We start from the raw sequence: 14,577 nt of genomic DNA, 5'->3' as shown, positions 1-14,577 counted from the left end.
TTCACTTTTGTGTAACACAGAAAAAACAAAGCTTGGAGAGACACAAAAGGCAAATGGAGTGTTTTCATTGCTTTGTAGCTACAGGGCTGCATATTTCTTTTCTGATTCATGGAAAATTATCCAGCACACAGAAGTCAGCTAGATCAGTGAAATACTTTGGAATTAGGAGTTTAAGAATAGAATTTCAACATCTTAGTCACTGGGGCCTAGGAAGCTGACCTGGAAGGTATTTGCTGCAGGAAGACTTCATGAATCTGAAGGTCCTTCTACCTCCACCCACTTTCAGCTTCATTTCTTTTTTTTTGGGGGGGGGTATGGTCATGGGGCCTGAACTCTGGGCCTGGGCGCTGTCCCTCAGCTCTTCAGCTGTAGACTAATGCTCTACCACTTGAGCCTCAGCCCCACTTCCAGCTTTTTTCTTTTTGCTTATGTGATGCTGAGGAATCGAACCCAGGGCCTCTTGCCTGCAAGGCAAGCGCTCTACCACTGAGCCACCTTCCCAGCCCCAGCTTCATTTCTTTATAAAGCAGATGATAAAGATTTTTTTTTTTTGCTGGTCGTGGGGTCTGAACTCTGGGTCTGGGCACTATACCTCAGCTTTCAGCTCAAGGCTAGCACTCTACCACCTGAACCACAGAGCCACTTCTGGCTTTTTCTGCTTATGTGGTGCTGAGGAATTGAACCCAGGGCCTCATGCATGCAAGGCAAGCACGCTACCACTGAGTCACCTTCCCAGCCTGATAAAGATTTTTGTATTGGTCAAGATTTTCTTTTCTAAGTGAGGACAAGTCAAACACAGAATCAAATTATTTAAAAAATGAATTTATTGGGTAACTAAGACATCTGAGTGTAGAGTTTCAGTCCACTGGAATCCGGGTGCTCAAATGAAGAATTTAGGAATATCTCTATTTGGATGGTTTCCCCTCTATGATGACAAAACAGGTCCCTTCTGAATGATAGTCCACTAGCTTAGGAACCCCAGCAGAGAGAGCATACCTTTTTCCCAATAGTTTAGGCAAAATCTTAGGACTATGACCAACTGAGTCATAGCACCACTCCTGAACCAACTGTACTAAGAAAATGTTCTCCGACTGGCCAATCTGAGTTACATGCTGATCTCTGAATCAATTACTATGTTAAGAGGATATTATTTTCTATTGGCCAGTCTGGATCACATGCCCATCCCAAAACCTATCACCATACTCAGGGGACATAGCTCTCTTATTGGCCAATCTGGGTTACATCCATTCCTTAAGAGCCTAGATAGACCAGCCTCGCTCAATCTATTTAGACTGAGAGCAGATGGAAGGTGAATAGCTGGTTTTCTCTTGCCAGCAGAAGTAGGCAGAACCCTAAAAAAGCTCCATGATATAATTAGATAACAGATATTACAACGCAGTAATACTATAGTAATACTAGTGACACCCTTTCCATCTGTCATTATCCCACTCATTTTTCAGGCTCATTTCAAATGTCACCACAAACAAATCTCCCTAATGAGATTAATTTTCCACCAGCGCGCTATTTGTTTTTCTCTCCTGGTATGTATCATAGCTTCCTATGCATTATGGTGAGTCACACATTCATTTGTCTCCACTCTGGTTTGGAATAAGCTTATGGCAAAGCCTGAGCCTAGCACACCTCCCATTCAACACAGAGCCTGAGGATGCACTGCTTGCTGGCTGCTAGTCCTGAAGGGACCAGATTATGGAATGAAAGGAATTCAGGATGGTACGAAGGGGAGAAATCTCATGGCTTCCTTCAGGAAGAATATTCATCCAAGGAACAAGAGTGGGTTTTAGAAACAGGCTGGCTTTCTTTTTTGCAAGTCATATTTGGGTGGTTTTTGTTGGTGGTGTTTCCAGTCCTGAGACTTGAACTCAGGGCCTTGGTGCTGTCCCTTAGTGGGGTTGCTCAAGGAGAACACTACCATTTGAGCCATAGCTCCACTTGCAGCTTTTTTGGTGGTTAACTGGAGATCAAAGTCTCATGAACTTTCTCTCCTGGGCTGGGTTCATACTGCAATCCTCAGATCTCAGTTTCTTGAGTAGCTAGGGTTACAGGTATGAACCACCGGCGCCCAGTTCAAGTCACATTTGGAACTGTGCTTCTTTACTAAATGTGGTGAAACCTGGCGTGGAGCTGAGAACAAATCCAAACTTTAAGTTGGCAATTGTCTTAGCAGTTTTATATTGTGAATGAATTAGAGAGATAGAGAGAAACAGAGACAGGGCTTAGTTGTGAGGGGCCTTCCCTTCAATAAGCATAAATGGAAATATCTCAAATACATTTCAAATCTCCCCAGAGACGGCACCTTATTAATAGGTTCAGAGTCTTTTGCTGCAGCGCATATACTTTATGAGTTATCTGTTTCTTCTCCTATCATTGGTGGCTTTATTCCACGGACATTCCCCTTGGGGACCCACAAACCAAGGTCCTTCTAGCTCCACCCTTGCTTGTAGGCACCTGCAGATCTCCCTCAAATGTGTTCTGCTCAATTCAACAGGCTTTAATTATGTGAACTAATATTTGCTCACTATTAAAACTGTGTTTACTCTTGTAAAATGCAAACTCTCAAAGACTGAGATTAGGCAAGCCCAGAAAAATCTGAAATGTTTACACAAACATGCTCATGTTTCCTGCCACCTCAAGCTGCTCTGTCATCATGGATATCCTGCTTTTTTGGGGGGCAAGGGGGGATATCTACCTCCTGGTCTTCTCATTATTGAGGTCACAGGTTCTCTCTTTTCAATGCCAACCTCTGCCTGGGAAAGCAGGAGTGAGATCTCCTTCAGATGCCCTGTCCTCCCATACAGAAGTGGCCTCTGATGGCTTCTTAGCAAATTGACACCTGTTGGGGAGCTATTGGATGCTTCCCTTCCTGTGGCTTCTACATCAGTTTCTGGATCCGAAATTGAGAACTAGCTGGGCACTGGTGGCTCACATTTGTAATGCTAGCTACTCAGGAGGCTGAGATCAGGGGATCACAGCTCGAAGCCAGCCTAGAGAAGACAAGTCTGTGAGACTCTTATCTCTAATTAACCTCTAAAAACCCAGAAGTAGAGCTGTGGTTCAAGTGGTAAAGCAGTAGCCTTGAGGAAAAAAGCCAAGGGACAGCAACAGGCCCTAAGTTCAAGCCCCAGTACTGGCACTAAAAAGAAAAGAAGAGAAAAGGAAAAGAAAATGAGAACTGGAGTTTGAGGAGAATCTGAGATATGTTGTTTCTCAGTTCTTGTCAAGCAAAGCTCATAGTTTGTTCCACTGCCAAGTTTCTCTCATAATTCTGACATGTTTGTCCCAAAACACACTCATTTTCCATAACCAGAAGAGCCTGGGGGGGTGGACACATCGTAATTCAAAGGCTGGAAAGATGGAAACTAATTACCTGGGACTTCAGCTATTATGAAAGTGAATTCAAGAGTTTCTAATGTATTGCTTCTGGTCGTTGCCAGAATCCAATATCCTCATTTTGAGCTTAAAGATAATTCAAAGCCCCATCACGCACACATAAGGCTGCTCACAATGGAGAGTATTTTGGGAATGGAAGCAGATATCAAGTCATAATCTCTCAAGCATCCACAAGAGAACCATTTAATCCGTGAAGTAGACGGAAGGAAGAGTGTATAAGTACCCTTTCTCCCATGATAAAAGCCCAGAAACAGAGTACCAGAAATTCAAACCCCTCCAGAAATTCTCTAAATGGTAGATATTTAACAAAGCAAAGGACACACCCTTCCTCTGCACTAAACTAGCTCTGGGAAGGTGACCGAATGAAAGGCTTTGGTTTTCAATACACATCACTCAGATATAAATAACTGCCTCTCGTGACCTCAGACTTCCTCAAAGCTTCGGACTCACTTCCCGTAGCCTGTGACCAAATACACCTGTTCCTCTAAAAAATGGCTCACTGACTTCTCCTAAGTGAATTTTTTGGGGAGATGTGATGGTACTGGGGTTTGAATTTAGGGCCTGTGCACTGTCCCTGGGCTTTTATTGCTCCATTTTGGCACTCTGCCACTTGATTTACAATTCCATTTCAGCTTGTTTGGTGGTTAGTTGGAGATGAGCGTTTCACTGACTTTCCTGCCTGGGCTGGCTTCAAATCTCGCTCTATCTTCAGAGCTCAGACTCCTGAGTAGCTAGGGTTACAGGCATGTGCCACCAGTGCCCAGCCTAAATGAATTTTCCTTAGTGAATTTTCTGAGACAGGGTCCTGCAGGAAGTCAAAATCATTTTACCCAACACATCAGTTGCATTTATATGTAAGATTTTCCATCATATTTCTCAAAAGACATGAAATCACAAATATGTGATTTTGAAATCAAAGGAAAATTTCCATACTCTATGGTCTTTAATCATAGCCTGTCTGACTGTACTAGCAGTTCAGCCATAACCCATACCCATGCAGACAATCCTAAGCGCTCTCTCTCTCTCTCTCTCTCTCTCTCTCTCTCTCTCACACACACACACACACACACACACACACACACACACACACACACACACACACACACACAGAGTGTCCTAGGTAACAGACAATAGCAAATTCCATGCTTTCCGAACCAGCATCAAATTCTTAAAACATGAAACTATGAATGCAAGCAGGAAAACTTGTGATTTCAGGCCACTTGGACTCTATTTCTGGAGCTGTGCCAACAGAGCAATTTCCAAGAAAAGCAGCTCTGACAGTTGCCTGCTCAGCTCTCCTGCCTCAACCAAGCTCTTTGTCAAGCTAAGTGGGATCTTCTTCTCTTCCTAGCTCAGGCTCTAGTACCACAGGCTGGTAACTAAACACCAAGAAATCTGACCTGATAGGGTAAATTAGACTTTGCCAGAGAACCATGCAGACATCCAGCTACAGAGAACAAAGAAAGGTTTATTGTTGGGAAAGGGGCTGGCCAGACCCCTTCTCACAAGAAAGAAGTGAGAAGTATCAGCTATTGTCTGAGGTGACCTGTATAACTAGGAGGTTTAGGAGGGGTTACAAGGGGATAGAAAGTAGAGACCCTGGTGTGGACATGAGGTCCATAAGCTTTATCATGGCAGACTAGGATTGATGGCTGCTGTCCAAATAGTGGATAAGAAGCCCTGCAGCTGCCTAGACCAGATCCTGGCAGCCTTATATGGTGGTAGCTGCCCACTCTGGGGCATCCTTGGGAGGCCCCCTTGCCATCCCAAAGTAAAGGGGGTTGGAGGCTGATTATTTACTGCCTTCACAATAATTTAAAAAAAAAAGCCGGGTGCTGGTGGCTCACACCTGTAATCCTAGCTACTCAGGAGGCTGAGGGCTGAAGATCGTGTTTCAAAGCCAGCCAGGAAAGTCCATGAGACTCTTACCTCCAATTAACCACCAGAAAATCAGAAGTGGTGCTGTGGCTCAAATGGTAGAGCGCTAGCCTTGAGCTGAAGAGCTCAGGGACACTGCCCAGGCCCAGAGTTCAAGCCCCACAACCGACAAAAAAAAAAAAAAAAGAAAAAAGAAATTTGTCCACACCAAAAGTGTGTAAAAGAAAAGGAGAAGAAAGACTAATATAAGATTGCCTCACACTGCAAACAACCAAACAAGTACAAGCGGAGCACCACCAGCCCAGACACGAGAACACTGAAAGGTATTTCCTCCTTCTGTTACCCTGACACCAATCACCAGCCAGCCAAGACAATATATTCCCTCAGCTGCACACCGATAATCTTAACTAGGGAGGCTGAGATTTGAGGATCACAGTTCAAACCCAGTCCAGGCAGGGAAGTCTATGAGATTCTTATTTCTAATTAACCACCAAAAAGCCAGAAGTGGAGCTGTGGCTCAAAAGGAAGAGAGCCAGCCTTGATCAAAAAAAGCTAAGAGACAGTGCTTTGAAGCTGAGTTCAAGCCTTGGTATGAGCACACATATACACAAGAGAGAATAGTTTTCCTCAAGTAGGCAGCTTTGCCTGAGGAAGTCAAGTCTGTAACCAAAAGCTGATGGGTGGGGATGTTACAGGTACAAACTGGATCTCTCAGTCCTAAGGAGGATTTAGAGCACATGATCCATTTGGGGATCTTCTGTAGCCTTGGGAGGGAAAGAAACCACTGTAGTTTTACTGACTCAAGAATGAGACACCCCCACACCCTGTACCATAAGCTGGGAATGTGGCTTAGTGGTAGAGTGCTTGCCTAACATGCAAGAAGCCCTGGGTTCAATTCCTTAGTACCATATAAACAGAAAAAGCCTGAAGTGGTGCTGTGGCTCAAGTGGTAGAGTGCTAGCCTTGAGCAAAAGAAGCTCAGGGACAGTGCCCGGGCCCTGAGTTCAAGCCCCAGGACTGCCCCACCCCCCAAAAAAGAAAAAGACCCCCTTTGTAGGTAAGTAACTCTGAGCATCTCAAAATGAAGAGTTTATTCCTATTGGACACACCAGTCCATGAGAACTGTAATGTAAATTCCATACTTATGGAATAGTCAATGGATTAAGTAGCCACCAGGCATATGTGTGTGTATATATATATACATATATATATATACATATATATATGTATATATATACACACATGTGTATATATATACATACATACATATGATATGTCTGTATGTGGATATATATGATTATATATATGATTTTATATATATACACATATAAATACATATGTATATATATATATATATATATACATACATACAAATGGTATGTCTGTATGTGGATATATATGATTATTTGGTCTCAACCACCAGTTTAAAGTATTTACTTTAGAGGAGGCTATCCTGACATGAAAAATAAATTTTAAATATTTTTTACATATTCTTAGCTCTAATGTTATTGTCTGTTTGGGGATGTTATAAATAGATATTAAGAAGTCTTGAAAGGAAATGGTTTAATTTTATTCATCCCCTGAGTGTTAGATAATTAATTAGCCTCTACGTGCTACTTACACAAATAATTTCCAGACTGATTAAAAAGCCTGATGTGAAAATCCAAATAAAATGAATCTTAGGAAGGAACACAAGAGAATATTTTATAATTTGTGGTAGAGAAGGGCTTTATAAGCAAGATATAAAACCCCCAGACCAGAGGTGAGATTTGACTACATAAATTTTAAAAAGATTTATTGTTATTATAAAGGTGATGTACAGAGTGATCACATAAAATTTTAAACGTCATGAAACAGAAAGTGCTAGAGCTACGTACTAGTGTCTCACACCTAACTACTCAGGAAGCTGAGATGTGAGAATCATGGTAAAAAGCCAGTTGGGACAGGAAAATCTGAGAAATATTTATCTTCAATTATCTATTAAAAAAATAATAAGTGGCCAGGTGCCAGTGGCTCACACCTATAATCCTACCTACTCAGGAGGCTGAGATCTGAGGATGGTAGTTCAAACCCAGCCCAGACAAATCTGTGAGACTCTTATCTCTGATTAACCACCAGAAAACCAGAAGTGGAGCTGTGTCTCAAAATGGTAGAGCACTAGCCTTGAGCAAAAAGGAGCTCAGGGACAGCACCCAGTCTCTAAATTCAAGCCATACAACCATCAAAAATAAATAAATAAACAAATAACTGGGAAGTGGTGCTGTGGCTCAAGTGGTAGAGCGCTCACCTTGAGCTGAAGAGCTCAGTGACAGCGCCCAGGCCCAGAGTTCAAGCCCCACAACCAACAAAAAAAAAAAGTACAAAAACAAATAACTGGAAGTGGAGGCATAACTCAAGTGGTAGAGCTCCAGCTATAATCACAAAAGTCAATGGAGGGCTTCAGGCCCTGAATTCAACCTCCACTATCTACTGGCATGCACACAAAAAAAGGTACTGTACTAGCAGAAAATATTTAAAGCAAAAATGACACCAAACTAACATCTAAAGTAAGTAGAAAACAAGTGGTCAACAGACATATAAGATGCACTGTCCAACTCATAAGTCAGGACAATGCAATTTAAAATGACATTGGTTTGGGTTTTTGGTTTTGGTTTTGGCTTTGGTTTTTACACATGATGCTGGTAGTATGTGTTTTAAAGAAATGATAATGTCCATTGCTGGTAAATATACTCACTACTATATAAATTAGACCAGAATTTTCTGAGAGAAATTTGACATTGTTGACAGCATTTTTTTTGGGGGGGGGTCCAGTCATGGTCCCTGAACTCTTGGCCTGGGCGCTGTCCCTCAGCTCTTCAGCTCAAGGCTAGCGCTCTACCACTTGAGCCACAGCGTCACTTCTGGCTTTTTTCTTTTTGCTTATATGGTGCTGAGGAATCAAACCCAGGGCCTCAGGCATGCAAGGCAAGAGCTCTACCACTGAGCCACTTTCCCAGTCCCGAAATTTGACATTGATAAAATATTTTATTTTTTAGTCAGTCATGGGGCTTGAACTCAGGTGCCTGGGCGCTGTCCTTGTGCTCTGTTTGCTCAAGGCTAGCACTCTATCACTTTGAGCCACAGTGCCACTTCCACTTTTCTGGACGTTAATTGGAGGTAAGAGTCTCATGGACTTTCCTGCCCTGGCTGGCTTTGAACAGAGATCCTCAGATCTCAGCCTCCTGTGCAGCTAGGATTATAGGCATGAGCCAGTAGCTTCCAGCAAAATATTTAAATGTTCATACTCTTCAATTTAGAAATTCCACTTTGAGGTTATGATTATTTAGTTTTCTTTTTCTTTTCTTTTTTACTTTTTTATTACCAGTTCAGAGCTTGAACTCAGGGTCTCAAGTTCACTGGCTAGCATTCTACCACTTGATCCAGGTCTCTAGTCCAACCTTTTGGTGGTTAATTGGAAACAGAGTGCTGAGGACTTTTCTGTCTAGGATGGCTTCAAACTTTGAATCTCAAGATCTCAGCCTTCTGAGTAGCTAGGATTTCAGGCATAAAGCACTAGCACCCAGAATAAAAATGTGGCCAGCACAGAGGGAGTTCCTGGGAATATTAAATTAATTTTTTTAAAAGTCAAACCAAGAACAGAACACATTGCATGATAACCTGCATGTCAACATTTAAGAAGAAAAATTGAAAAAAAAATTAGTTCAAAGAAACACAAATCAAATCTGTTGCAGCTAATTTATCTAAAGGCCTTCCAAAACTGACCACAAAATAACTTCTCTGTTGAGAAGTTACATGTATGTACTATACAGGAATTTTCTGAAACCTTACCATCAATCTGACAAGATTGTACTGCAGCTGTAAAGAGCTCTTTCCCTGTCCCATAGACTCCCTGAGAGCTTCTGTGTCCCCTCAAAAAAAATGCCAGCTCCCACACAGACCTGCTCAAGAGTATGTGGAGTCTCTCCAGACCTTTGTGCTTCCGAAGCGCTTTTCAATAATTAACTAATCTATCTAAGGGCAGGGCAGGCTACAGCTCCCACAGAGGCAGAACTCTCCCTCATGCCCGCTGCCCTCCTCTGGAATGTGAAGGCGTCCCTTACAAATGGTTGTCCTTCAGCTCCTACCTTCTCCCAGGCCCCAAGATGCCAGGGCCCACCCAGGACAAGAGAGCAGCTTTCCTCCAAATGTTCTGTAGGAAGTTGGACTAGTCTGTAGTTTGGCCTGTCCCCTCCTTCATCTTCTCCACCATAGGACAAATCCCATCTCCATTAAGATCAGCTTCAATTCTGCCATTCTTTCTTTCAGGATCCTTTCCACTTTAATGAATGAGTGACAGAAATAGGAGGAACGATGTCTATTTCAATATTTTTGTATTTCTGCTATCTGAAGAAAGGGATCTCAGACCTTGGATTCTAACAATGCACTGAAATTTCAAAACCTTTGGAGAAACCAACATAGGATTGCCAGTCTGTAATTTTGCCAAGCACAGACATTTAAAAATGCACTCTGAACTACGATCACCACCACTTCTGAAATGAGAGGGCAACACCAAAACAACCTAATCATGACCAGACAAAATTCATTTATTCATTTATCTGTGTATTGTGATGGCGCTGGAGCTTGAACTCAGAGCAGCATGCTTTCACTTGGCCTTTTCACTCAAGATAGTGCTCTACCACTTGAGTCACATCTCCACTTGCAGCATTTTGCTGGTTTGTTGGATATAAGAGTCTCTCATATTTGTGCATAGGGGCTAGCTTTGAACGATGAGCCTCCAATGTCAGGTTCCTGAGTAGCTAGTATTGTAGACATGAACCACAGGCATCTGGCTCAGGTTTTGTTGTTGTTGTTGCTGCTGTTGGCTTTGTACTAGTACTGGGGCTTGAATCTAGGCCGCCCTCCCTATGGACTTCCCACTCAGCTAGCTTTGCTCACAGCTGGCACTCTACCACTCTACCAGTTCCTGCTTTTTTGCTGGTTAAGTGGAGATATGATTATTTTGGTTTTGTCTGTCCAGGCTGGCTTCTGACTGCGGTTCTCCTGAATAGCTAGGATTATAGGCAAGAGCCATAGGCACCCAAAAATGTTATATAATATAATTCTCAATGTAGAGGTTGGTAGAGCGGCCAAATTTATTCTTAGGTATTTTATACTTTATGATGTTACTATACATGGAATTATTTTCTTAATTTCCCTTTCAGATTTTTCTTTGCTATGGTAGTGTAACTGATTCTGCATCCTATCCTACAAGTATGCTGAATTCATGGTTTAGCTCTGTGGGATTTTTTCCAGTGTGAAATCTTTAGTTTTCTACATACAGATCATGTCATCAGGAAACACGTAATTTTACTTATTTTTCCAATTGGGATATCTTTTATTTCTTTTTGTTACCCACTTGTGTTTCTTCTAATACTGTGTTGAACACTAGTATTGAGATGGAGTATCTGTTTTATTCTTGACCTAAGAAGAAAAGTTTCACCTCTGTGTGATATTGACTGGGGTTTATTATATATGGCCTTTATCATATTTTAAAAGCTTCCTTCTCTTCTTGGTTTTCTGAGCATTTCCATTATGAGTTAATACAAACATTGAAGTTTGTCAAATACTTTTTTCTGCATCTATTGAGACTGTCACAGGATCTTTTCCTCCATTCTGTTAACATGGTATTTTACATTGCTTGCTTTTTTTTTAATGTTGAACCAACTTTCAGGAATCAATCCCACTTGGTTCTGGTATATAATCTTTTTAATATGCTACTAGATTTGCTTTATTAGTATTATGTTGGGGATTCTCGCATCTATATTCCCAACAGGTACTGGTATATAGTTTCCTTTCTGTGGAGCCTTTTCCTAGCTTCAGAATCAGGCATGGCAGGCCTCATAAGATGCTAAGCTAGGAAATACTCCTCTGCTCCATATTTTTCTAGAAAACTTAGGAGGTATTGGTGTTAATTCTTTATAAAATGCTTGTTAGAATGCACCAATGAAGCTATGTGTCCTTAAAGGTTTTTGTCTGTTTGTTTTTTAAAACCATTTCCTACTACTTCTGTAGAATAGACTTACAGTTAAGCTAAAGACCAACTACCCAAAATATCAGATTTAAATACCTTTGGGTACAACTCTTGATAGACCATTAACATAAAGATTTTTTTTTAAAAAAAGAGGCAAGTACTAGTCTGTCACGTCTGTAATCTTAGCTACTCAGGAGGCTGAAATCTGAGAATGGAGGTTTGAAGCACTCAGCTGCTGACCTCTCTCAGGCTCCAAGATGACAGGGCCCAGGATAAGAGAGCAGCTTTCCTCCAGATATTCTGTAGGAAGTTAGACTAGTCTGTACTTTGGCTGGTCTCCTCCCTCATCTTCTCCCTCAGGTGGAACAAGAATGTTAACACCACTATAGGACAAACCCCATCTCCATTAAGGTCGGCTTCCATCTGGCCATTCTTTGTTTCAGGATCCTAGGAATCACAGAAAAATGGATAGGTCTCCTTTCCATTTTAATGAATGAGTGAAGAGAAAAAGAAGGAAGGAAGGAAGGAAGGAAGGAAGGAAGGAAGGAAGGAAGGAAGGAAGGAAGGGAGGGAGGGAGGGAGGGAGGGAGGGAGGGAGGGAGGGAGGGAATCAAGTCACTCAGCCTAGAAGCAGGAGGAAAACAGGATCTGGACAGGTGAGCCTCTGCGGATGGCAGAGGCTCTGGAAGCATGGGAGCAGAGGGGTGCCCCAGCGTATACCTGGCACTCCTTCACAAGTTGCCAGTAACATTACCGCTCCACCCCTTGGTTCCCTTAGTCTGCAGCCACCAGAGTTCCCAGCAAGTTTTTGGTCAGTAAGAGGGTGGGGTTGGGAGGTGTTAGCTCAAACATGATTCACTTGAGTCAGAGGGCTCCAGGTAAACAGCCCCTCTGCAAATGCCCCCTCTGAGCCTTAATAGGCCAAGCAAACAGTCGGCAGGAAAGAGGATGCTTCTGGGCACAAACATTAATTCAAGGCTATTCTCAATAAATATTTTCTTAGTCTATTGGTGAACAAAAACAGAAAGATCATGGACCACAGAAACCTATTAGAGAATCTAGACAGAAAAAATGCGTTTTCCACAGTTTTCCTTTGCTTTTTAAAGTGCCATCTCTTCTTCCCTCATGCACTAATGTTTGCTTCTAGTTTAAAAAATAAATAAATAAATGAAAAACCTGCTTAACCACTTTTGTAGAAAGAGGAGTGAAAGTAATATTTGAATACTCAACTGACTGGTTCTCTTTGGGAGCAATCAGTCAAGTAAATAGCCAAGAAAAAAGACTCCTCCCCCCTCAAAACAAAAAGGCATAAAAATGGCACCCAACCTGAATTCAGAAGTCCTCAGTCATCCGGCACCACCCTGGGTCTTCACACACAATGACAACTTCTCTCCTGTGAGTCACAGCCTCCCACACCCAACAGGGTGTAGAAACATTTGACTGAAACCTGAATAAAATAGTAAGAACGAGTCAGGCAGGTAAAACATTGTCCTGCTGTCAATTTGATGAAATGTTCCAGCCTGTTTCAAGATGGAAGGCAGGGAGAGAGGGAGTTGTTTGGTTTTTTTTTTTTTCAGCCACATTGCTGCTTTTTTGCATAATTCCACAGAAACCTGAGGGTTTGCAGTCCCACAGATATTTCCATCTGCAAACACAAAATTCCCATGGAAACTCTGTACTCGAGTGTTCGTTTATTTTGTATATAGAAGATGGGTAAGCCAGGCTAGTGGCTATAATCCTAGCTACTCAGGAGGCTGAGATCTGAGGATCTTGATTAAAAGCCAGTCCAGGTAGGAATGTCAAGGACTTTTATTTCCAATTAACCAGCAAAAAGCTGGAGGTAGAGGTATGGCTCAAGTGGTAGAGTGCCAGCCTGAGTGAAAAAGCTCAGGGTCAGTGGCCAGGCCAAGTTTAAGCCCTAGTTTCAGCACAAGAGGAAGAAAGAAAAGAAAAGAAGAGAAAGAGAGAGAGAAAGAGAAAGAAAAGAGAGAGGGAGGGAGGGAGAGAGGGAAAGAAGAAGAGAGAGAAAAAGAAAGAAAGAAAGAAAGAAAGAAAGAGAGAGAGAGAGAGAAAGGAGGGAGGGAGGGAAGGAAGGAAGGAAGGAATATTTCTGTTGAGCTTAAGACTTCAAAGAGGTAATAGTTGGAAGAGCTCCCTTTCCTCTCAAAACTGTAGGTAATGAAGTAAAGAAATATTCTTATTTCTATCCTTTTACCCTTCTACCTCTCTTTACACATGAAAAGCAAGAAAAGAAAATGCTCATCCATTTTAGCAAATCAGAACTGGTTCACAGATTAGGGCCTTACCAGAGTCTGTATGCAGTATTAGCAAGATAAGCCCGTGACTAAAACTCTCAAATTTAAAACAACTATACATAAACCCAAGGCTCAAATAGACTAAACTGTTACATCAAAAACAGTATTTACTGAGTCTGTAGAGGCTGAGTGGAATCGCTTTTGGGCCTACAAAGCTTCAAATAGCTCAAGTTCTGATCCTAATGAACACTGAGGCCTCTTGCCTTCTCTAAAAAGAAAATGTCTCAAATTCACACAAGTCGTTGTTGTTACCAATCAACACTGATTAGACACCTACTTGGTGGCCTGGACTGACCTGACCAAACCTATTCCATTATCCTTGAACCACCACCTGGGCAGTGAAGTGGTATTGTTTCATCACCATTGAGAAATCAGACCCTTTTAAATTGTAAGCACTAAAATAGAGGCTTATAACTAGCTCTCTGGGGATGCAAGTGTGTGATGGAACAGAGCTCAGCAGGAGGGAAGCTAGGCAGGTATTGGGGAGACACCGCATGCAAGTGTGGAATGTGAGGGTGTTTTGAAGTGTGGGGGGAGGGGTTCTGTCACTGTAGACTCCTAGCTTAAACATGCACAGGGACTAGATGTGTTTCTGAAAGTGTACTTGGGATTTATTGAATACCATCTAATCTGGGAAACCTGGAGTGGCTTGAGTGTAAGATATAGGATCACTTGCCTAGTGATCATAAGGCCTTGAGCTCAAACCCTAGTACAACCAAAGAAAGCTATACCACATAAACCACACATCCTGGAGGCAGCACCTTATCTACTTACATCAGTATCTCCAGACCCAACACCAGCTCCTTATCCTATAATGGATTCTCAATTTGTTTCCAGAATCACATTCCTCTAGATCTCCCCAACTGTCGTAACACCCTCCCCTTTTTTTTCAGTATTGGGCTTGAACTCAGGGCCTTGCATTTGCTAGGCAAGTGCTCTATCTCTGAGTCATGCCTCTCACTTCCC

General features: G+C 42.1%; 1 long non-coding RNA gene across 1 annotated transcript in view; it reads right to left on the bottom strand.

Annotated features, from left to right (window-relative positions):
- Nucleotides 1-12,734, bottom strand: part of LOC138830871 (uncharacterized) — a 31,320-nt gene extending 18,586 nt beyond the window's left edge. Inside the window, exon 1 of the long non-coding RNA XR_011373076.1 lies at nt 12,623-12,734. This is a non-coding gene — a long non-coding RNA (uncharacterized lncRNA). The remainder of the gene's footprint in view (nt 1-12,622) is intronic.
- Between the last annotated feature and the right edge of the window lie 1,843 nt (nt 12,735-14,577).

Source organism: Dipodomys merriami, unplaced genomic scaffold (genome assembly GCF_024711535.1).
Source record: "Dipodomys merriami isolate MVZ:Mamm:240054 unplaced genomic scaffold, mDipMer1.0.p SCAF_1, whole genome shotgun sequence".
Taxonomy (NCBI): domain Eukaryota; kingdom Metazoa; phylum Chordata; class Mammalia; order Rodentia; family Heteromyidae; genus Dipodomys; species Dipodomys merriami.
This window is presented reverse-complemented; position numbering and strand designations above follow the sequence as displayed.